The sequence below is a fragment of the Protopterus annectens genome, chromosome 12.part0 (genome assembly GCF_019279795.1).
Source record: "Protopterus annectens isolate FY-2018-M chromosome 12.part0, PAN1.0, whole genome shotgun sequence".
Classification (NCBI taxonomy): domain Eukaryota; kingdom Metazoa; phylum Chordata; order Ceratodontiformes; family Protopteridae; genus Protopterus; species Protopterus annectens.
The window spans coordinates 1,155,230,986-1,155,255,411 of record NC_056746.1 but is presented as its reverse complement, the minus strand read 5'-3'; the positions used below and the strand labels follow the sequence as shown (position 1 = coordinate 1,155,255,411).

Below are 24,426 nucleotides of genomic sequence, written 5' to 3'. Positions count from 1 at the left end.
TAGTAGATGCCTGGTGGTGGCAGTCAGGAGCCAGTCGTCCAGATAGGGAAACACTTGGAATCCAAGACTCCTCAGGTGAGCAGTCACTACTGCCAAACACTTGGTGAACACCCTGGGGCTGTGGTGAGACCAAAGGAGTGCACAAAATTGGAAATGACTGTCTCCCAGGCTGAAGCGCAGATACCTCCTGGACGCCTGATGTATCGGTATGTGATAATAGGCCCTTGAGATCTATGGAGCACATCCAAACATCCTTCTCCAACAATGGGAGAATGGATTGTAAAGTGACCATTCGAATTTGGACTTCATGACGGACTGGTTTAGTTTGCTGAGATCCAATATTGGTCTCGGGTCCCCTGTCTTTTGGCACTAAAAGAACCTTGAGTAATTTCGGATCCGATCTGGTCTGTGGGGACCGGTTGGATGACTCCTTTTCTAGCAGCTTTGAAGCTTCTGCGGCTGCAATTTCCCTTTGACTGGGTGGTGGGTCCGGGATTTTTGGACGGTGGGGGTGAGTGTGTGAAGGGAATGGTGTAACCTCCGGCAATAATCCGAAGCACCCATCTGTCCTGAGTGATAGACTCCCAGGCTTTTAGGTGCTTGGCAAAACGGCACCCGACTAGCTCGAGCAGCACAGCCGGGCAATCCCTCATGAAGTGTGGGAGGCTGAAGAGCCACGAAAGGACTCGCGGTCTCCAGAATTGTGGGGCCCTCTGCCGCCTCTGGGATGGCGTCTCCCAGAAAAATTTCCCCGTCCTCTGCCTCTGGAAGGGAATCTTCCTGCTGTTGAGGAAAAACTTACGTGATTTGCGGAACCACATCTTCCCTCCTCCTTTAGCCTTGGGATAAGGCCGAAAGGGAGTGGAATAACGTGCACCTACGGCAGATAAAGTTTTTCCCTCTTGCTCACAGCGGTAAGAGTGTCTTTACCTTAGGTCCAAACAAAGAGGACCCATCAAAGGGAGCGTCGTGAAGGAAGACTTGAAGGCCTCCATGAAATGACACAAACAGAGCCAGGCTTGTCTCCGTAGAGCCACGCCTGTGCCTGCCGCTCTGCCCGCCCCTTCGGCCGCATATGAAATGAGCCTCATGGACGAGTTAGAAATCGAGGTAAGGATAGCCAACTGAGAGATAACCTACTGGGCTAGCTGCTCAGGTAGGTTACCTGAGAGGGAATCTGACAGCTCCTTGACCAGATCCCTCTGTAGCCTGGTAAAATGTGCCAAATAATTCAGGGACCTTAGTGTAAAGGCCGCTGAAGTCAGGGTGCTTCCCGTGCGGTCCATGCTCCTAGACTCCTTATTAGGAGGATGGACGGACGTTGAAGCCTCTGCCATGTCCTGTTGTGTAGCAGATGCCACCACCATGGCATCTACAGCCACGCCTTTTGTCAAGAACTCCTTCTCGGGTGGGGCAGACAAAAATTTGTTAGGGCGAGAAGGCACTGGTTCCACAGTATCTGGATGTTCCCACGCCCTCCGACAAACCAAATCCAGGAGCTCGTCGAAGGGCGGAGACACCCAGGAGGCGGAGGGCTGAGCCCCAAAGGCCTTGAGAAGCACTGACTCATCAGCAGAGGGGGGGTTGGATATCCAGCCGCCTCGTTGCTTAAGGATCTCTAAAATGTCTGCGAATGAGACATCATCCGAGGACGACTTTGGGGACCCCTATATCAGTGTCCGATGTAAGAGACTTGGGGGAGTCCACGTGCTTCCTCTTGCACGATCTCTTCCTTGGGGGCTCCTCCGAAGACAACTCCGAAGAACCCTCAGGAGGAGGGGAACCCCCAGTGGGGGTAACCTCAGGCCCCGGGGCTCCGCTGCCTAGGGACAGGGGAACTGCCAAAGACCCAGTCTCCACGCCCAGGGAAGGTGCCGGTAAAGCCGTAGAGATGGCCGAAGAAGACTTGGCCAAGGCACTCCTCATAGCTCTGAAAGCCAGACCCCCAGAATCCTGGGAGTGTCCGGTCCCTGGAGCCATGATAGCAGACGGAAGTCCCGCAGCCGAAGCACTGAGAGGGAGGCTCGGAACCGACAGCATAGGTCCCGAAACGTCACCCCCAGGTCCGGCCGAAGAAGTCCGCGTGCCAAACTCGGACCCGAAGGCCGGGGTTGGAGTAAGGGTCGGAGCCGAACCTAGGATCTCCACCGGCTCCAACAGCACCTGCTCCGACGGAGCCGAAGCGGTCAGAGGAGGAATGGCAATGGAATGGGCTATCGGCTCCGAAGCCAATTGGGTCGGAGCCGAAACAAATTTTTGAAAGACTGGGGACTGGAACAGTCTTTGGAGCACCCTATGTCCGAATCTGACATCCTCGATGACCTAGAGGAGACTGAACGGGTTCGAGTTGGCCTCTCCAACGGCCCCAAGGGGCTAGGGGACCGGCTCCGAGGCGACTCGATAACTATCGGCGCCGAAGGAATACACAAACCAGTTTCCATCGGTGCCGAGGAGGACTTAGGCGCCGAGGAGGAAGTGTCTGGCGGACAACCTTCGCCGGCTCCGAGACCAGTGGAGCCGATGAAGGTGACCAGCCTCGATGCCCCAGCCATCGGCTCGAAGCCAGAGGAGTCGAGACTGGAGGCATCGAGGCAGACGTTACGCCCTCGGCTCCGAAGTCCTTGGAGCCGAAGGAGAAGCCTGCCTATGTCTTTTGGCGGTCGGGTCCGACGGACTGGTCGGAGCCGACGCCCTTTTCTTTTTAGCAGGAGAAGGAGAGGATGCTAAAGCTTCTTCAAAAGAGGGTTTTATAAGGCCTTTCAATATAAGCTTATTTTTCCTCTCTTGGAGGACCGTCGAGGAAAAAGCGTGACACACGCTGCAGGACTCCTGCAAATGTTTGGCGCCCAAACAATATACACAGAGAGAGTGGGCATCCGTGATAGACATTTTAAAACTACACTTAGTGCACTTCTTAAAGCCCGAAGGCCTAGGAGCCTGAGACATTATAAGTACAACTCAGTAACTCTCTCACAGACAAAACTCTTTTAAAATGACTGACACTACAAAGATTAACTTGCCGTTCACAATGATAGCCCGCAATTAAAATAAAGGCCAACTGAAGACATACAACAGTGAATAAGTATAAAAGGAATCCAAGAACCCCTAAAGGTTCAAAGGGATTAACGGACAGGAAAGGCCCTACGGATCAAGGGAGCCTGTAACCAGAACAAACACCAATCACACACAAATTTTCCACAAAAAATTTTCAAAACACACACAACAGCACAGAGTAGCTGTTAAAACAGCTTTTTTGTTAAGAATTAGCAAATTTCTGACAGAAAAAGTTAGTGAAAAGACACTACTTAGCTCAGCCAGCTCGAGACCACGTCTTTGCTAGATAGCGGCAAACGAGATCTGGGGGACTGGTAGTGGTGCATCCTGGGATATAGTAAGCTCAGCCAATAAGAGACTTCGCTCTTTGGCATAAGCGTGCCGAGTCGGAGCCGAGGGATCGGCTCCGAACCCATCAGTCAGAATGTAGGCGAGATAGGCTCACATAACATCAACTGTTGCTCAATATTTAAATGTGATACAGCCAATGAAATTCACACTTAGAAATGATGTAATAATTAGGGTTAATTATAGTTCATACATAGATAATAAAAGTTAATAAAACTACCTAAACTATTTAATATTTTAGCCATTTCCTAATGAATGACTGATCTAATATATATACAACACTGTAAAATAATACATATTATGATATAAAATATATGATTAAGACATAAAAACACAAGGAGACTTAGTTGACATGAAAATAAAAATAAACAGGAGGCCCAGTTATCAGGGTACCACCTACAAAATAACTAAACTGGGCTAGTTAAAACTCGTTAATGCTTCAAAGATCTAGCTCTTAAGAATGGTTTCAGTGACACATTATTGTTCAAGCCAGGATACTTATCTGATTGTAATTTTAAAATCCATTTCTGCTCCGCAGATTCTGTTCTACATCTAAGATCTCCTCCTCTTCTAACATTAGCATATAAAAGTTCTACGGCTAAAAACTTAAACTTATGATCACATCCTTCCTTCATAACATGCACAGCTAGGGCATTAGTCTCTTTCAAGTTCCTAATGTCTCGTAGATGTTCTAATATTCTTTCAGAAGTCCGTTTGTTTTGCCAATATAATATGCATAGCATGTACAAAAACTAAAGTAAACCAAATTCTTTGAACTAATTAACCCTAATTATTGCATTATTTCTAAGTGTGAATTTCATTGGCTGTATCACATTTAAATATTGAGCAACGGTTATGTTCTATTACGGTCTGATGAAGCGGAGCTTTAATCCATGAAATCACTTACCCCTGTTTCTTTGTTTGTGTCTTTCGGCTTTTCCCGGTTAGGGGTCGCCACAGCGGAAGTCCGGTCTGCTAATGATTGATAGTTGATTTTTACGTGCCGAGTTACCAGCCCTGATGGACAACCTTCAACAAAGGTACGCCCATTCACGCACGTCTCCACGCAGAAGACAATCTAGCTGAGAATCGAACCGGACAGCATCTTACTGTGAGGCGACAGCGCTACCGCAGCTTTCATTAAATATTGTTGCGTTCAGCTGTGCCTGGTACCTGTGCTGCTTTTTTTGGAAATTTGGATATTTCTTTGCCTGCAGTATACAATGGCTGGAGCCAGAGATTTTGTGAATACTCTGAGCGCAGTAGATAAGCCAAAGGAAAGTGCAGAGAAGTGATAATGCATAGATTCTGCCCTGAAATGTAGATACTTCCTGCAAGACTCCCTTATGGGGATGTGCAGATAGGCCTCTTTTTTAAGTCTAGGGTGACTAACCAGGCATTCTTGGCTAGCATGGGAAGAAGCTGTTGCAGGGCAAGCATTTTGGTACCACCAGGAAGGTATTGAGAATGGAAAGATCCAGGACTGGGTGCCAAGAGCCCTCTTTCCTGGCTACCAGGAAGAGTCTGGAGTAGAATCCTTGACCTCTCTGTTCTACTAGAACCGGCTGAATAACTCTGGTATTGAGCAGGGAAAGTACTTGGCTTTGAGCCTCTGCTCACTGGTTGGGAGGAAGGTCTGGAAACCCGCTTGGGGTTGGCAGTGAGTGGAAATAAAATTTGTACACCTGGGATACAATGTAGAGGACCCATCGGTCCTGTGTGATGGACATCCGGTTTCTTGCATGAAGGGCAAGTTTTCCTCCTAGGGGCACAGGCAATTGGGGAGGGCTGGGGAGTGGAGTAAAGAAGTCACTGTGTGTTTTTTTCTGTAAGGAGGTGGCTTACCACTCCCTGTTTTAGGGGTGGGGGCACTCCATTGCTTAGATCTCTGCATACCCCGAGACTGTAGTCTGGGTGGTCTGTTACCTCTGGGTCTGGTTTGAAAAGGCCTGGAGGGGGCTGGAAAGGACCAGCATTTGGAAGGGCAATGCCTACTGAACCTAGGGGGTTGCATAGACTTAGCTTTTTCTTCCATCTTTTTGAGAACCTCTTCTGCTTTGGTGCCAAACTGTCCTTGTTTAGAGGAGCGTCTAGTAATTTAGATTTGACATGATCTGGCAAGGTCTGCTCCCTGAACCAAGCATGTCTTCTCAGTACAGAGCCAGTGACTGCTGCCTGGCAAGATGCTTCTAGGGCGTCAAAGCCACACTGCAAAGTATACTTGCTGTCTGTCTGTAAAGGTTGCCACTTTTTGTTTAACAAGTTCCATAATATGTTGCTGGTACGTTAGCATTTAAAACTGACAATTTAATGCCCTAATAGCCAGAGTTGCAGAGGTATATACCTTTTTACCCCATTTGTCCAAACCCACAGAATAAAGGGGAGAGACCTGCATTATTTGGACATACACAGATAGCTACGCTTCTACTTGGACAAAACTAAAGCTTTCAGAAAGACTGAGCAACTTTTAATAGCATATGCTGCAGGATCACAAGGAAAGGCTATCTCAAAGCAGACCATTTCAAAATGGATAGGCCACTGCATTCGTTTCTGCTATTCACAACATGGCAAATCAGTGCCTAAGGGCATTAGACCACATTCGACCAGGGCAGCAGCCTTCTTCAGAGGAGTGCCAACCAAGGATATTTTGGAGGCTGCAACTTGGACTTCAGTGCACACTTTACTAAGCACTACCACTTACCTCTTTACTCTAAATCCAGAGCAGGCTTTGCCACTGCAGTTTTGCAGGGCCTCATAGCCACTCCTAATTCTATTTAGACCCAGCCGCCCAACCTCAGCTTTGGGATTCAACCCAAGTGTAATGACTGCAACAGTGAAACACGATGAACATAGTACAGTTGTCTACCTACCATAAATGTAGATGTTAGAGTGTATTCACTGTTGCAGTCCAGGTTACCCACCCATCATTCACCATCCCCCTTTCTTTGCTGGGACTTATCTGTACTTCTCTATTCTATACAACCTATGTGGTGTATTTGCTTGTAGATGAAGGTAATGTTTATTTTAGTGCATGCTTTTTATGGCCAATGTTTTTTTAGCCTACCCTTTTGGGGGCACCTGACATCTGGGGCAAGAAAAACTGAAGAAAATGGCATCAGCTGCATCTTGTATACCCCTGGCACACTGATGTCAGGGAAGTGGCGACAGCAACCGACACCGGACCAGGACTTTGGAATTCAGGTCAACTGCGGGTAGCCTGCCAGCAGGATAACCCAATTGTAATGACTGCAACAGTGAAACACGATCAACATCGAAAATTTCAGGAGTCGGTCGACCGACACTTGCGAACTGCTTCTGCTTCGGGCACCGCACGGCAAGAAAGACTGATTTAATGGCGTCTGCTGCATGTTTTATACCCCTGACGACCTGATGTCATGGAAGAAGGGACAGCAACCGACGCAGGACCCAAGACTTTGTTAATCAGGCAGACTGTGGGCAACCTGCCAGCAGATTACCCAAATGTAATGACTGCAACAGTGACACACAAAGAACATGTAAGGAAGAGCCCCTCCTCCTCAAAGACTCCACCTGGTCAGAATCCTTATCTGAATCAGGTATTCATTGAAAACTTCAAGGTCTTCGCAGCTCTGACTAAGGAGATAAGGCCCTCAAGCTAACCTGACAAGGTCTTGCTGATATCCTTGTGCATGGGATCTGGTAGGCCTAGGAGTAGGACCTGAGGTAGAACCCTTCTCAGAGGTAGCTCTGGCTTTGGGCCTAGGTACATCCACAATCCTGATGCCAGTCTCTCTGCAAGGAAGAAATAATGTAGGTAGACACCTCAAAGGAATGTTGCTGATAAAAGATCGCTCGTTGGAAGCAGAGGACTGCTGAGTGACTCCAGACCCAACGAACTGAAAGCCAAGGCCTGTGCAAAAGATGTGATGGACCCAATGGCATATCGGATTCTGTATGGATCTTAACAGAGGTGTGCCCCACTACCTCGGCTGCAGAAAGGGGCTGTGAAAGTGCCTCACCTTCCTCAGCTATAACGAGCCTTGGGGGACTGGCAAATGGTGAACAGTTGTCATCTGAGGCCCTAAGCTTGGGTCTTTTTTCTGTGCCCTTCCTACACTTAAAGAGCTCAACCTCGGGATGACCGCCGGATGCCATCAGATGATGCATGGTAGACAGCAGATTAAAGATGCCTAGCTAAGGCTTTTGCCCTACATCTGATAGTCCTAGAATTGAAACAGGCGCAAAAACAGCAACTAGGATCGTCATGATCAGGGCCTAGACAAGTGACAGACAAGGTATGAAAGTCCCAGTGTGGGATTTGTTTACCATAGTGGAGACTATTGTTAACCTCATCTGGCATGGATTAAAGCAAGGAAAACAGTTCCCCAAAGGGGTACTTGGCTTTTAGACGACTTCTCTCTGGTGCAGACCAACAGATGCACTGAAACTAACACTGCTTTGGGCAACGAAGGCAAGAAAAGACCAATGTCATGGCACTGGCTGGCTCCCCTTATACCAGAGAATACTGTCGTTGTCTAGGATGTCCGCCAGCCTTAAGAGGAGGGAGATTTTTACTCTGATAGTCAGGCCGGCCAAGAGCTTTCACAGCAGGAAATCCCACTAGTCAGGATTGCAACTGTAAAACACGAAGAACATCCCTGCTGCACTAACTTCTCAGTTAACATAATGGGGTAAAGCTTCTGCTGCTGTTTGTTCATCAAAAAAATTTACATTTTAGCCTTGGTGTCTGGTGATCCTTTTTTGGTAGGTAGGAGACTAGAGGGTTAGTAACCTCTTTATTGCCTTTAAGGAACACTACTTATACTCTCCCTGGTGTGTAGTGGTTCCCTGCTTCACATTTCTTTTTTTAAATCACATGTCTTTAGAGCACACTATGTAGTGCCTCCCATCATTATATGTGCAAGTGGCATTTGGGCACAAGATAAGTCATCCTCTGGTGTCTAGTAGTGCCCCCCCCCCATCACCATTATGTGCAAGTGCCAGGCAAAAGCCACAAGATCTGTTATTCCCCTGGGGTCTACTGGTCCCTATCCTAAAGCTGTCAAGGCATGATAACCTAGAGATATTCCAGGTGGCTGGTGGTCCCCCTGATCACATCTTTAATGTTGTCTCTAGTGACTCATTGTTGCAGGCTTTGCTCATAGTCTAGGAGTGTTGACATATGACAGCCACCCTCCCACACATTCACACACTTATTACACACACAGAGTTATCTCCCCTCCCAACTGCACTAACCCCATATACACGCAGACACACCTAACCTACCCACAAACTAACCTCCTACTGCTACCTCTAAGGCAGACGGAACTCACACACAGTCTCAATCTGACCACTAAACTCCATTCTAAGATACAAGCTTTTCGCATGGCAGTACCGGACATTTATTTACATATCATCCAGCAAGTCCCACATACTTTGAAAATTGGTTATTTATTTAATTATCTGCTAGCTATGTGGAATGGTCCCTGGATTCTACTCCAAAATGTAAGCTATGAAGGAAAGGGTAAATATATGGTTTACCATGACCTGCTCAAAATGTAGTTGCTCAGACTTGCGTTGTTTAAGCTGCATTTAGTTAAGTTGCTGTTTCTCAGCAACCGTTCACTTGTTACTTACTGCAGAGAAGTGAAAAGAATCAAATGTATGCAATGCAGTCTTCCCGGAGGCTGAAGTGCATCAGAAAAACATCAATCATTGTTTAAGTGCTTTAATGATTACTTTCTCCAAGCTGCAGGCCCTGTTACAAAATGTACAAGCAAGGGGAATATGTGGGGATGCAGGGGTGGCACGCACCCTTACAAAAACAATCTTAATGTTCTCACTTTTACAGGCATTCCTGATCAAAATGTCAATGCAAGTCTCGTTCTGGACTGCAGCAACGTATGCATGCACATGGTCTCCATATGCGTCTCACTTTGCTGCATATTATTTCAGTTTCAATAACCAAACCAGAGCCAAAGACTGATGGGAGTGACCGACAAACAGCCATTCTTACATGTTACACTAAACTCTCTACCCAGCACCCATGGGGATTGGCGGATGCCGGATAACTGTAGTTTCTGGTTGCTCGAGAGTTACTATTAAAAATAGGCCTAACTAATACTGTACCCTATACTGTTTGTTTGGTTTGACTTGTTTGCAGGTTGGGGAGAGAAGGAATTTATTTCTATCTTCCTTTTTACAACTCAAACTCTAAAAAAGCAAGGTTATATTCCTGCAGGGGGAAACAAAGTGCAATACATGAAAATTGTACTGTATTTTTCAATATATATTTTGCTGGTTGCTCGAGTTCCAGTTAACTGAGAGGTTACTGTACTTGTATCCAGCATGCTGATATTTAACAACTACACATGTGGTAACACTTTCAAATAAAAAAATTATGCAAACACAAAGTGCAGAGACAGCTGAGAATCATTGTACAATCCTTTATTTAAAATACGACAACAGTAAAATGAGAAATGAAACTTTCTTGACAAGAAAGCACAGTTCTGTCATCGACTTACCATAACTGTAGATGTCAGAGTATAGTGACATTGCAGTCATACACATGAGGAGTAACTAGATTAGACAAAAGCTTCAAACCTTGTCACCCCCTCCCTCTACACTTATCTTAACATCTCCCACCTCATGGTATAAAGGAAGACATACAGTCAGCGATCTTCTATTCTTTCTTGCCCCTATTTAAGGATCACCCAACCTTGAAGGGCAAATAAGCTTGCCTGAGAGAAAAGGATAGGAAAATGTTAGAGGCCCAGTATTTCCTATTGGTAGGCATCCTCAACATTTGCATTTTATTTACGCAGAGGCTCACTGAATTACAAGACTGGGGAGAAGACAAGTAAAACAAACTGATACACGGAAAAGTAGGCGGGGGGGGGGGCTCTAAAGAAGGGAAGGAGGAAAAGAAACTGGACTATAACAGTGACTACCCTGGAACATTTACAATTAAGTTAAGCTGATAACATAAGTGTATTATGCTTTTCTTGTAAGCCACTGCTGCAGTCATAAAGACAGCTCCCCCCCCAATAAATTTTAGGTGACTAATGGCCTTGGGGATGAATGCTCATGCACTTTAAGATAACACGCTGTAAACCCTTCTAGGCATGATATCCAGCTACACTCTACACAACATCTCACCTGTAGTGCTTGGAGAAATGTGTTGAGGACCAACTGACTGCGTCCAAGATCACACTGATGAAGTCTCCCTTTATGATGATCAGGGGAGTGAGAGCTTACATTCTGTAGAAACTATTTGCCATGGAACCAGTGTCAGAAAACCATGCAATGGGAAACCCACTTCAAGATGGTTTGCATTAAGATGGCCATCTCTTTCTTGACTTCTGTAAAGACCACAAACAGTAAATCCCTCATTCTCTTATTCGCTGTACTGTCCAATTAGCACTTTAGCAGTCTTCTGTGTATATCTTGCAAAAGGAGGATCCTTTATCCATTTTTTTGTGTAGTTAGGAAAAGGACACTGGGAGATAGATGGCCTGACATGAGGTAACCCTGCCTGAAAGAAAGGGAGAAAACAGCTCCTTATATGAGGGTCTAGGGTTCTGGCACCCTCCTGGCAAATATGACTGCCACCAAGAATACAGCCTCCCATGACAGAAACTGTGTGCACACTGAATCTGCTGTTTCAGCTGAATGAAGTGTTAATTTTGTCTAACAAAGTACAGGTCCCACAATGGTGCAGCTGACCTCTTAGGGGGCCGAGATGTAGAATTTCTTTCAGAAAAGTACAGTTGTGTACACTTACCATAAATGTAGATGCTCGAGTGCATTCACTGTTGCAGTCATCACATCTGGGTTATCTGCTTGCAGTAGCCCTCAGTCAGCCTGATTATCAAAGTCTTGGGTCCTGCATCGGTTGCCGTCTCATCTTCCATGACGTCAGGTAGTCAGGGGTATAAAGCATGCAGCCAATGCCATTACATCACTTTTTCTTGCCCCAGATGTCAGGTGCCCCCCATAATGGGAAGTAATGCGATACAAGGTTACACCTCCAACTAAAAAAGCAAATACACCAAAATGCTTTAAGGGTAGTAAACAACAACAGAGGTATAGTCAATAGAAGTCAGGGGGCTGGAGCTAAGTTAACCAGGACTGCAACAGTGAATACAGTCTAACATTTACATTTATGATAAGTGTACACAACTGCACTATGTTCTTTGTGTTTCACTGTTGCAGTCTTCCCATTTTGGTAGATTCCCAAAGCTAAGGATGGGAGGAGGTAATTAGCATTAGGACCAGTTATAAGGCCCTGCAAGACTGCAGTGGCAAAGCCAGCTCTGGATTTAGAAAAAATTGGCAAGTGGTAATGCTTGGTGAAGGTATGTACAGAACCTCCAGGTAGCAGCTTCTAGAAATGCTGTAGAGTTAGATGCAGCCCTGGTGGAATGTGGTCGCAGCCCTGGTGGAATGTGGTCTTATCCCTTGTGGTTTAGGTTTTCCATGGTGCTTACATCAGAAATGAATGCAATGGCCTATCCACTTAGAAATGGTTTGCTTTGAAATGGCCTTCTCGTAGCAAATGCAACCAGCAGCTGTTCAGGTTTCCTGAGAGGCTTAGTACTGTCCAAGTAAAATCTTAAGTTGCCTGTGTATGTCCAAGGAGTGCAGTATTCGTTCCCCTTTGTTCTGTGGATTAGAAAAAAAGGTTAGCATATGAATGGACTAAGGACCACACTGGATACCACCTTGGGCATGATGGAAGAATTGGTCCTGATGATCTTGCTGAATCGATGGCTTGAAAGGAAGGCTGTTTTCCAAGAAAGGAATTTCAACTCTGCATTTGCAGCTGGCTCAAATGGAGATAGAGTGAGCATTTCCAATACAAAGTTAAGGTCCCAGGCTGGAGTAGGGGCTCTCCTGGGTGGTCTTAAGTTTTTGGCCCCTCTGAGGAATTGCTTCAGCAGTGGATGAGAAAAGAGGGGTGGTTCTGTATTGTAATGAGCTGAAATGGCTGAGGCATGAATTTTGATGGAGGAAAAGGAAAGGCCCTTGAGAAGCATCTCAGTGAAGTATTGAAGAATATGAGGTAGAGTGGGTGCTGCTGTGCCCATCCCCTGAGTTTGGCTCCGGGAACAGAATATTTTCCATTTTTCAGCAAAGGATTTTCTAGTACTAGGCCTCCCTGCCTCAAGAATGACATCAATCACTTGCTTACTGAGGGATGGTAACTGAGAGATCAGGTAATTAGCTAGGCTGCCAGGTTCAGAGTTTGAAGCTGTGGGTGCAGAATCTGGCCCTCCTGCTGGGACAGCAGGGCAGGGGTCTGAGGCAGGTGCCATGGTGCCAGCAGTGACCCACTGCGCAAGAGGGGGTACCCAGTGTTTGCACAGCCAGTCTGGTGCAATCAGTATTGTCCTTGGTTTGTCCTGTTTGATCTTTAGTAGTACCTTGGAGAGGAGAGGGGGAAAGGCAAACTGTTTTTCCAGGTAACGGACAGGGCATCCACTTTCCAAGCTTGTTTGTGGGGAGTCCTTGTGCAGAATTTGTCCAATTGGCAGTTCTGGGGGGAGGCGAACAGGTCCATCTCTGGGCTCCCCCATTTGTTTATCAACATGTTGAATATTTTTGGTTCCAGTTTCCACTCGTGTGGGTCCATGAGATTTCTGCTTAGGTCGTCTGCCAGTGTATTTAGCTTTCCTGGCAAGAATTGAGCCTGTAGGTGCACTTGGTAGCTCAAGGCTGTGCTCCACAGAGCCATGGCTAGCCTGCAGAGAGGGTATGAGTGGGTTTCCCCTGCTTGTTTATTTACCACATAACAGTGGTGTTGTCTGTCTTTACCAATAACTGTCCTGGAAGAATGTGGTTCTTGAAGGCTGTCAGAGAATTCTGTACAGCTAACATTTCTTTCCGATTGATATGCAGGTGCATTTGACGGGTTCCATTTGCCCTGAATGCACTGCCCTGACAAGTGAGCCCCCCATGCATAGTCTAATGTGTCTGTTGTTAGGGTTTGGGCGGCAGGGGGTAGAGTGAATGGCAGTCCCTTGTTCTGGTGGCAGGCTTCTGCCCACCAAAGGAACTCTATCTGTAGACAAGGAAAGACAGGAATCATTGATTCTAGATCCTGAGAATGTTGATACCATTGCAGTTTCCTCATAAGCAGACTTGCCTATGGAATTAGTAGAATGCAAGAGGCCATGTACCCAAGGGCTTGCAGTATTTTCCTTGCAGATAGCTGGGTCTTTGTGGCCAATGGTTTTAAAAGTAGGCTGTTAAATGAGCTTGTTTCTCTTGCATGAGATAGGCCATCTGGGAAGCTGTATTCAAGCTTGCTCCCAGGAATACAATTTGTTGGCAGGGTACAAGATGTGCTTTCTTTTCGTTTATGGTGTACCCCAGAGAAGTTAGCAATTTCTTTACAAATGCCAGATGATTTAATAGTATGTCCTGGCTTTCTGCCTGAATTAGACAATCGTCCAGGTATTTGTATATTTAAATATTTCTTTGTCTGAAAATGCAATGACTGAAGCTAGGCACTTTGTGACTACCTCGGGTGCAGTAGATAAGCCAAAGGGCAATGCAGAGAAAGTACAGTTGTGTACACTTACCATAAATGTAGATGTTAGAGTGTATTCACTGTTGCAGTCATTACATTTGGGTTATCTGCAAGGTACTACTAAAGATCAAAGAGGACAAACCAAGGACAATACTGATTGCACCAGACTGGCTGTGCCAACACTGGTACCCCCTCTTGCGCAGTGGGTCACTGCTGGCACCATGGCACCTGCCTCAGATCCCTTGCAGGTTGCCCTCAATCAGCCTGATTAACAAAGTCTTGGGTCCTGGGTCGGTTGCTGTCCCTTCTTCCATGATGTCAGGGATATAAAACAGGCAGCAGACACAATTACATCAAATTTTCTTGCCCCAGATGTCAGGTGCCCCCCTAATGGGAAGCAATTGGATCTATAAATATACAAGGCTATACCTCCAACAAAAAAGCAAATACACCAAAAAGGCTTTTAAGCATAGTAAAAGAAAGTAGAGGTATAGCCAAAAGAAGTTTGGGGGCTTTAGGAAGGATAACCAGGACTGCAACAGTGAATACACTCTGACATCTACATTTATAGTACATGTACACAACTGTATTATGTTCTTAGTGTTTCACTGTTGCAGTCATTACATTTGGGTAGATTCCCAAAGCTATGGTTGGGAGGAGGAATTTGGATAGCATTATGGCCAGCTATAAGGCCCTGCAAGACTGCAGTGGCAAAGCCACCTCTGGATTTTGAGAAAATTGGCAAATGATAATGCTTGGTGTAAGTATGTACAAAACTCCAGGTAGCAGCTTCTAGGATGTCTCTGGTAGGGACGCCTCTGAGAAAGGCTGTAGAGGCAGATGCAGCCCTGGTGGAGTGAGGTCTGATCCCCTAGCAGGGTTTTTGTGGCCACTTGTTTGAAGTAGGGTGTCAAATTAATTTGCTTTTCTGGCGTGAGGTAAGCCATCTGGGAAGTTGTATTCAAGCTTGCTCCCAGGAATATAATTTGTTGACAGGGTACCAGGTGTGATTTCTTTTTGTTTATGGTGTACCCCAAACAAGTTAGAACCCTTTTTACAAAGGCCAGATGATTCAAAAGTATGTCATGGCTTTCTACCTGAATTAGACAATCGTCCCAAGTATGGGTATATTTGAATATTTCATTGTCTGCAAAATGCAATAACTTGAGCTAGGCACTTTGTGAATACCCTGGGTGCAGAAGATAAGCAAAAGCGCAGTGCAGATGACTGATAGCGCGTGTAGCCTGCTTTGAAGCGTAGGTAACTTCTGCAAGATTCCCCGATTGAGATGTGCAGGTATGCTTCTTTTAAATCTAGTGCTGCCAACCAGGCATCTTTGCCTAGCATAGGAAGTAATTGGTGAAGAGTCAGCATCTTGAATTTTGGAATCTCCAAAAAGGTGTTTAGAGTAGACAGGTCCAGGATAGAACGCCATGAATCGTCTTTTCTGGGTACCAGGAAAAGTCTAGAGTAGAAACCTTGTCCCTTTTCCTCTCTCTTCTGGTACCAGATGAATAGCCCCCATGCTTAAGAGAGAAAGTACTTGTTTTTGGGCCTCTGCCCACATATTTGGGGGTAGGTCCGGCAGCCCATTTGGTGTTGGCAACGTGTGGAAGTGAAATCTGTATCCCTAGGACACTATATTTAAAACCCATTTGTCCTGGGTAATGAGTTCTCAATTCTTTCAATGAAGAGCAATCTTTCCCCCCAAAGGGGCAGTCAGTTGATAAGTGCTTGGAAATTTTAAAAGGAAGTCATTGAGACAGTTTACCACAGGGGGGAGTCTTATTATTCCCAGACTTGGAAGTGGAGGACCCCCACTCCTTAGTTCTGTGAGTCCCCTGGGACTGAAACCTGGGGTTTTTGCTGTGACTGGGTTTGGCTTGAGAAGACCTGGAAGGGGCTGGACAGGACCAATTCTTAGAGGGCCAGTGCCTACTAAATCTAGGAGGCTGAACTTGTAAAAAATCTTTGACAGTTTGCATAGATTTAGCTTTATCTTCCATCTTTTTAAGAACTTCCTCAGCCTTTTTGCCAAACAGGCAGTCCTGATTTAAAGGAGCATCCAACAATTTAGCTTTAACATGATCAGGCAAAGATTGCTCCTTAAGCCAAGCATGCCTTCTGATTACAGACCCAGTAACAGCAGCCCTGCAAGAGGCCTCTAATGAATCAAAACTACATTGCAAAGTATGTTTTCCAACTTGTTCGGCAGAAAACATTAAATCCTTTAATTCTTTATTATCCTTACAGTCAAGAATCAACATCAGTTTCTGTTTAAGCAGTCCAATAACACATTGCTGATATTTTAACATATGAAACTGGCAGTTTAAAGCCCTAATGGCCAAGGTTGCAGAAGTGTAAACCTTTTTACCCCATCTATCCAGCGCCCTGGAGTCTCTATCAGAAGGGGTAGAATTGATCTGCAATAGGATTTTTGAAAAGGAACTTGTGGGACTCTGGGACTCTGCAGTATCTGTCAGGTTTTCTGGGAGCAGGAGGCAGGGAATCAGGGGCCAAACTAGATTCCGGGAAAGCATCAACAATGTCTAGTAGAGGAGGAATAGCTAAAGGCCTATGCTGAGGTAGGAGAAGGAAATCCCTAAGCCTCTTTTTTGAATCAGAAAAATCCTGGCTTTCCCAGTGGAAATGCTCCCTTAGAGAATGTAAGGTTTCCCCAAAAGAAAAATCCTCAGGAGGGGAAGCAGAGGGAATAGAGTCCTCTGCATCAGAATCCTCATAAGTAGGTAAGGGCAAATCCAGATCATCAGAAGAGTCAGAAAAACAGAATCCTGATCAGAAGATTCATAATCAGCCTCAGTCCTAGGCCTCTTAGAGGGGGAGGGGGGGGGTTGGCTACCCCTGATTAGAGTTATTAGATCTTCAGCCATTCTTATCATTTGTTTTTTAGGCATAAAGGCCTGAGCATGTGGCCTGGGCGTCAGTTTCTTAGACATGGATTGAGATTTAGGCCTAAGTAATGAAGGAGGCGTGGATTTAATATGCAAGTCCATAGGCCTGAATACACCCTCAGAAGCCAGTGCCTGCACAGCGGCTCGACCCATCCAAGGTAGAGAAATTAGCAGGTTCCATAGTTGAAGCATAGACTCCGAATGGGTCTCAGTAGAGGCCTGCGAATCATAAGTAGCGCGTATCAGGGGCTGCGAAAGCACCTCACTGAGTACCAAACTGGTGACTGGCTTAGGAGAAGCATCGTCGGCAGTTTTGGACCTCGGCGGCCTGTCTCTGTCTTTATCTTTGCATTTTTTTCAGAATCCCAGTAGTCGGATGGCTAACCAACAACATTTCTGGATAATTACACCGAGAACCGAAATATTTAGAGGTGAAAATATACTGACGACAGATAGTGCGCTGATTAAATTAAAGCACAAAACCAACAGCAAGGTATGTCGAGGTCAGGGCCTAGGCAAGGAATACAGTACGAATGAAAATCTTTATTTGCTTTCCACAAGTAATGCAATTAATAACTTTTACTGACATCGGTAAGGAGCAAGAAAAAGTTTCACCAACAGGGTACTTAGCTTTAGTTGAAGACTTCAGTTCTGAAACTTGAAAATGAAAACTTCAGGAGTCGGCCGACTGGCACTTGTGAACTGCTTCTGCTTCGGGCACCGCACAGCAAGAAAGACTGATGTAATGGCATCGGCTGCATGTTTTATACCCCTGACGGCCTGACGTCATAGAAGAAGGGACAGCAATAGATGCAGGACCCAAGACTTTGTTAATCAGGCCGACTGAGGGCAACCTGCAAGCAGATAACCCAAATGTAATGTCTGCAACAGTGAAACACGAAGAACATCTGATTAGGATGTGCAGGTAGGCTTCCTTTAAATCCAGTGTTGCCAACCAGGCATCTTTGCCTAGCATGGGAAGCAGCTGATGAAGGATCAGCATCCTGAATTTTGGGATTACAAAAAAAAAAGTGTTTAGGATAGACAGGTCCAGGATAGGACGCCACGATTTGTCTTTTCTGGGTACCAAGAAAAGTCTGGAGTAGAAACTTTGCCCCCATTCTTTTTTCTGGGACAGGCTGAATAGCCCTGATGCTTATAAGAGAGACAACTTGCTTTTCAGCCTCTGCCCACTGATTTGGGGGTAGGTCTGGCCAACGATTTCGGGTTGGGTAAGGAGTGAAAGTGGAATCTATATCCTTGGGAAACTATACTTTAGAACCCATTTGTCTTGGGTAATGAGTTCCCAATTTTTTGCATGCAGAGCAATCTTTCCCCCTAAAGGAACAGTCAGTTGAGCAGGGCTTGGAAGGTTTATAGTTAAGTCACTGTGACAGTTTACCATGGGGGGGGGGGGTCTTACTACTCCCTGCTTTGGAAGTGGGAGCCCCCCACTGCTTAAGCTTGTGAAGCCTGGGTGTCCTGCTGGTTCTGGGTTTGGACTGAGAAGGCCTGGAAGAGGCAGGAAAGGACCAATTCTTAGTGGGACGGTGCCTACTAAATCTGGGAGGCTGTACTTGCAGGAAATCTTTAACAGTTTGCATAGATTTAGCTTTTTCCTCCATCTTTTTAAGTACTTCTGCTTTGTTGCCAAACAGGCGGTCTTGGTTTAAGGGAGCACCCAGGAATTTAGCTTTAACGTGATCTGGCAAAGATTGCTCCTTAAACCAAGCATGCCTTCTAAGTACAGACCCAGTGACAGCAGCCCTGCAAGATGCCTTTAACGAATCAAAACCACATTGCAAAGTATGTTTTCCAACTTTTTCAGCAGAATGCATTAAATCTTGTAATTCTTTATTTTCCCCACGGTCAGGAATCAACATCATTTTCTGTTTAAGCAATCCAATAATATGCTGCTGATAACATATGAAACTGGAAGTTCAAGGCCCTAATGGCCAAAGTTGCAGAAGTGTATACCTTCTTACCCCATCTATCCAGCGCCCTGGAATCTCTATCAGAGGGGATAGGATTTTTGGCAGTAGTAACCTTAATGCCCTTGAGACCCTGTAAAATGGTCTCAGGATCCACAGTAGGATTTTTACAGAGGAACTTGTAAGAGTCAGGTACCCTGTAATACCCATTAGGTTTTCTGGGAGCAGGAGGTAAGAGTCAGGGGCTAGGCTAGATTCAGAGAAGGCATCATCTACAATGTCCAGTACAGGAGGGATAGCTAAAGGCCTGTGTTGAGGCAGGAGTAAGAATTCCCCAAGCCTCTTTTTAGAGTCAGAGTAATCCTGGCTTTCCCAGCGGAAATGCTCCCTAAGAGTATGCAAGGTTTCACCAAAAGAGAAATCCTCTGGAAGGGAAACAGAGGGAATGGAGTCTTCTGCATCAGAATCCCCATAGGTAGATAAGGGCAAATCCTGGTCATCAGAGAAAACAGAAATTTCAGAATCCTGATCAAAAGAATCAGAAGGAAAATCAGTCCTAGGTCTCAGAGGGGGAAGGGTGGCTTCCCCTGATTAGAGTAATAAGGTCTTCAGCCATTCTTATTTGTTTTTTAGGCATAGGGGCCTGACCATGCAGGTCTGGGCATCAGTTTTCTACGCATGGATCGAGTTTTAGGCCTTGAAGAAGAAGATGGCGTCAGTTTAATACGCAAGTCAGTAGGCCTGAATATACCCTCAGAAGCTGGTGCCTTCACAGCGGCTCCAGACCCATCCAAGGTAGAGAGATCCGCAGGTTCCACAGGTCGAAGAAGCATCTCGCGGCATACCGGACTCTGAATAGGTCTCGGTAGAGGCCTGCAAATCTGAAGTAGTGGGTATCAGGGGCTGCGAAAGCGCCTCACTGAGTACTGGCGAACTGGTGACTAGCTTAGGAGAAGCGTCGTCGGCAGCTTTGGACCTATGCAGTCTGTCTCTGTCTATCTTTGCATTTTTTCGGAATTTCAGTAGTTGGGTGGCTTACCGAAGCCATTTCTGGGTAATTGAACAGAGTACCACAATATTTAGATGCGTAAATAAACAGACTACGAATAGTACAAGGTTTGAATAAGGCACAAAACCGAAAGTGAGGTACTTCATGGTCTGAGCCCAAGCAAGGAATGCAGTACGAATGAAAATCTTTGAGGTATTTGCTTTTCACAAGAAATACAATTGTTAACTTTTACTGACATCAGTTTAGAGCAAGAAAAAGGATCCCGAACAGGGTACTTAGCTTAGTTGAAGACTTTGGATCTGAAACTCAAACAAAAATTTCAGGAGTCGGCCGACTGGCACTTGCGAACTGCTTCTGCTTCAGGCACCGCACAGCAAGAAAGACTGATGTAATGGCATCAGCTGCATGCTTTATACCCCTGACTACTTGACGTCATGGAAGATGAGACCGCAACCGACGCAGGATCCAAGACTTTGATAATCAAGCCAACTGAGGGCTACTGCAAGCAGATAACCCAAATGTGATGACTGCAACAGTGAAACACGAAGAACATCACAGCTCGGAACAGAACCACAGAACCAATCTCTATGAGGCATGAATGCTAATCACTGACAGCTCATAATAATGTTTAAATTAAATAAATGTTAGGGTTATATTCTGAATGAATGAGTATTGGGTATTATTTTGCAATTTCAGTTTGGTGAATAACGCTAATTATTCAGAATAAAATCTGTTGACAATCTAATAAACTGAGTTACTGTTTCTGGTTACTGACTAGAGACCAAGACAGTTTGTTCACAATGTGCTCAACGAAGTATTTTATCTTACAGAAAATTGAGTGCGATGCTGCTTTATTTGCAGAGTGTCAGTGGAAAATAAGTCACTCAGTCAGTGTAGAAATGTCAGCAGGTTTATGTATTAATTTTGTGCACTTCTACTAGTGTCAGTGCTGCAAAATGTGCAGCAGCTGTCTGGGTCCGTGTCAAACACAAACAATGGCAGCTCAGGACTATATCTGCCCACTAGAAGAGACCAGAAAGCTTGGGCTGTAAGTACAGCTCACTGGAAATCTGCTACCATGGGGGCATGTGCAGGGTTCTGGAATTATATTAATTTTCACTTTATTGGCCAAATTAGTCCCATTAGGCCAATGCCCTTTTTTCAGGGGAAAACAGAGGTGGCATTCATACTGACTAAGGGAAATTTGGTCACTGCACCAGGAAACTTTCCCTAATCTACTCATACATACTGTGGGATCTTTTACATCTCCCTGAGCTACCGCCAACTTAGGGAGATGGGGCACATTGGTTTAATGTTTCATCTGAAGGACTGATTATCCCAGTTGTATGGTGGCACATTAAGCTATAGTCTGTTATTTGAAGTAGTTAAGGGGAATCTAGATCACGGTTTGCCAGGGTACATTAGGTCCCAGTGACAAGGCCTGTGAAGCTTGAAAATTCTTTAAAAGCCAGCTGTGCAAATAATTTTTTGACAGTTTACTGAAAGCAAAGATTCCTCCAGTTACTACAAGAGGACTTCCTCCTATTCTATCCCACCCCACCCATGAGTTACAGGTTACAGTCACCCCAGCAATGGTTATATTAGAAGCAGGAGTGCAGAGGGCACAGACTCAAGGGAGCTGTGAGGGCTTTGGTCAGCTATATGCTACAGGTATTCGAGAAGGAGATGTAGGGATGGAATGAAACTTGGACAATAAGAGAGGTAATAAAAGAAGTACTCAGAAAAGAGAGAGACAGTAGAATGTTAACTTCAGAGAGAAAAATATGAGTAAAGATGAAGAAACATGGAATAATGGGGAGGTGGTAAAGGAGCAGTTAGAAAAGGGGGCTCAGGGAACTTGGGGGGGGGGGGGGTTAAGCGACTGAGTGACTGGCTACTCCTTCCCACCAGCAGGCAAGCTAAGGCAACTGGCAGATGTACTGTAGGCACTACTGGTAAAACTCTTGAGCTCTCTTTGGGAACTGAAATGGTGTCAAGGAACTACAGTACAGCAGTGATGGTCTTGGACAAAAAAGGGCTCAAGCAGAAACCACATAAATGAAGTTTACTCACCCTTGCCTCCATTTCAGGAAAAGTTATGCAAAAAGTTCTGCAGGAAAGTCTGGTACAGTTCCTGAATGCAAACTGTCCAGCAGATAAGCAACCATATGATTTCACATAGATTAATCTTAGAAAATGAAGTCAATCCTAAGGCACCTACCAAGGCTGACTGAAGGAAATGTCCTACAGATTTACTGTTCATGGATTCTCTTATGAACTCGCACACTGCAGCATTCTCAACTAAAGTGTGAGGATGTAGTATTCAGACTGTTCAGAGAGGCAAGGAATTCATGAATGTTCATAGGTTAATACTAGGCTACATGCCCTGTGGGTCAATTTAAGCCTAGCCAAATTTCCCAAATGAAAGGCAAGAATCAAATAATGTACCTTGTGTGTGTGTGTGTGTGTGCGTGTGTGTGTGTGTGTGTGTGCGTGTGTGTGTGTGTGTGTGTGTGTGTGTGTGTGTGTGAGGTAAACACGTTAACTCTTATGCCAACCCCCAGGAGAATGCAGCAATTAAGACAATGATGAACAAGAGGTCAATAACTTCTGGGGAGCCATAGGAATTGGTGCTGAACTAGTTCTAAATATATTTGTGAATGACATTATACAATAAGGTCAAACTGTTCCATATCAAGACCAGAGTAATTATTAATGGAGGTAGGGCTTGCCTTTAGAACAACGTGGTGTGTTTTGCAAGGTGAGCAAATAAGAGGTAGTTGGAATTTTAGTTAAAAATGTTTATTATGCACTCTAGTGGGAAGAATCCAGAGATGCCGTGTGTTAAAAGGAGGAGTGTGCCTTAGGCTGGACACAGAATACCGATATCCTCAAAATGAATCGGTCTGCAGTGTGGGTGGACAGCAGCAAAGGCTTTAGCATGCCTCACAACAAAAGGTTCTCTGGTTCGATTCTCAGCTGAGGTGCCTTCTGTGCAGAGTCTGCATGTCCTCCCTGTGGTCGCGTGGGTTTCCTCCGGGTACTCCGGTTTCCTCCCACACCCCAAAGACATGCTGTAGGTGGACTGGACACTATAAATTGGCCCTAGGAGTGAGTGTGAGCATGTGTGTGCCTTCTGTGGAAGGTTGGGTATAGAGCTGGCAACTCGACACCGTAAAACCCCATTGCCAATCATGAGCGGACAGGTGATCCGCTGCTGCGACCCTTAACTGGGAAAAGCCAAAAGAAGAAAAAGGATGTAATGTTTGGAATGCGCACTCTACAGATGCACACCTGTTAAACCACAGAGCTCTCATCTTGGATACTATTATACTGCTTCAGTCCTGAACACCATAGTAGGAGAGAGAAATCAGTCTGGCTGAGAATTTTAGTAGTGTAATACCAACATGGTAACAGCAGTAGAGAATACGAGAATATAAGGAAAAGTCTCACAACAGTGGGACTTGTACATGATCAAGGAGGAGGAAAGGCAATATATGAAATGTATTATATTATCAGAGTAAGAAAACTGAATGAAATTAAGAGAAAACTGGAAAAGGCACAGACGCAGGAAGAAACTTAACAGCAAAAGTTCTAAAACTGACAATGCTTCACTGATAAGACTATGGGCCCTTGACTTCACTTTGTTTTAGAGATGGCAACAAAGTGCAAGTCTGCAGAGGTATTTAAAAGTATATAGGATAAGTGGAAAAAATTGGGTAGAGAAAGAGGAAGATTTAAATGCTGGCAGATTTGAAGGACCAAAGTCTTCCTCCTCCTCTGTCATTCAAGTATGAAAAAGTGATTCACAGTAAAGCAAAAAAAGGTTGACTCGGTAACTTGGGATAGGTGTGGCTGACTTTTCAGTCAAATGAAATGCAAGAATACTGCACACATTTTATATGAAGACATGCTAGCTGTTATGCTTGGATAAAACTACCAGTCTCTTTCATCTGTTATTTTCCTCAGGGTTTTAGGCAACATGCAGGTTTTACAGCAAAACAATCTGTCAAGAGGTGACAAAGTGGTAGAATATATGCGATACATGTTTTGTCTCGGTCTTCTGTTCATTTTTAGTAATACTCTGTATACTGGTTCATAAAGTTACTCTTGCATGTCAAGCAAAACCCTCCAAGATATTCATAAGCACTGTGCACAGCTCCATAAATGCTCTGTATACACACACCATATAGCACGCTGTCCTGAATAACAGAAAGTCAGAAAAATGGATAGTGGTAATGTTGTAGTATACTGTCCCTTAGCCTCTACAGAGAGCAGACAGCAGATCAAACAAGGAATGGGTTTCCACATGTTTATGGCTGTGCAGTGCGCCTCCACTTAGCAGGGATCCCCATTGCTTGTCACCCCTGAAGTATGCAGAGAAGCCTTAACATGAATAAAGAATACACGACATACCAATGAATAGATTATTCTGTCCTTCAAGATGGAACATGACTGAATTCTTGTCACAACAGGTGACTGCATAGGTTGACTGTTACTGGCAATGATGATGTTTACCTAGTTGTCCCATGTCCTGCACACGCATGCCAAAAGGTGAATAATAAAGGTGAGTTGCTCTTGTAGTGGGCACTTTGAGCAGTAGATATTTGCACTAAGATGAGGGGATCTAGTGTAGTCTGCATTCCCACAGATGGAAGG

The 24,426-nt window shown here is 45.1% G+C and overlaps 1 protein-coding gene across 3 annotated transcripts in view; it reads right to left on the bottom strand.

The window, feature by feature from the left end:
* The window catches only part of SOGA1 (suppressor of glucose, autophagy associated 1), a 972,945-nt gene that overhangs the window by 341,457 nt on the left and 607,062 nt on the right, over positions 1-24,426 (bottom strand). The gene's annotated exons all lie outside the window — the stretch shown is intronic.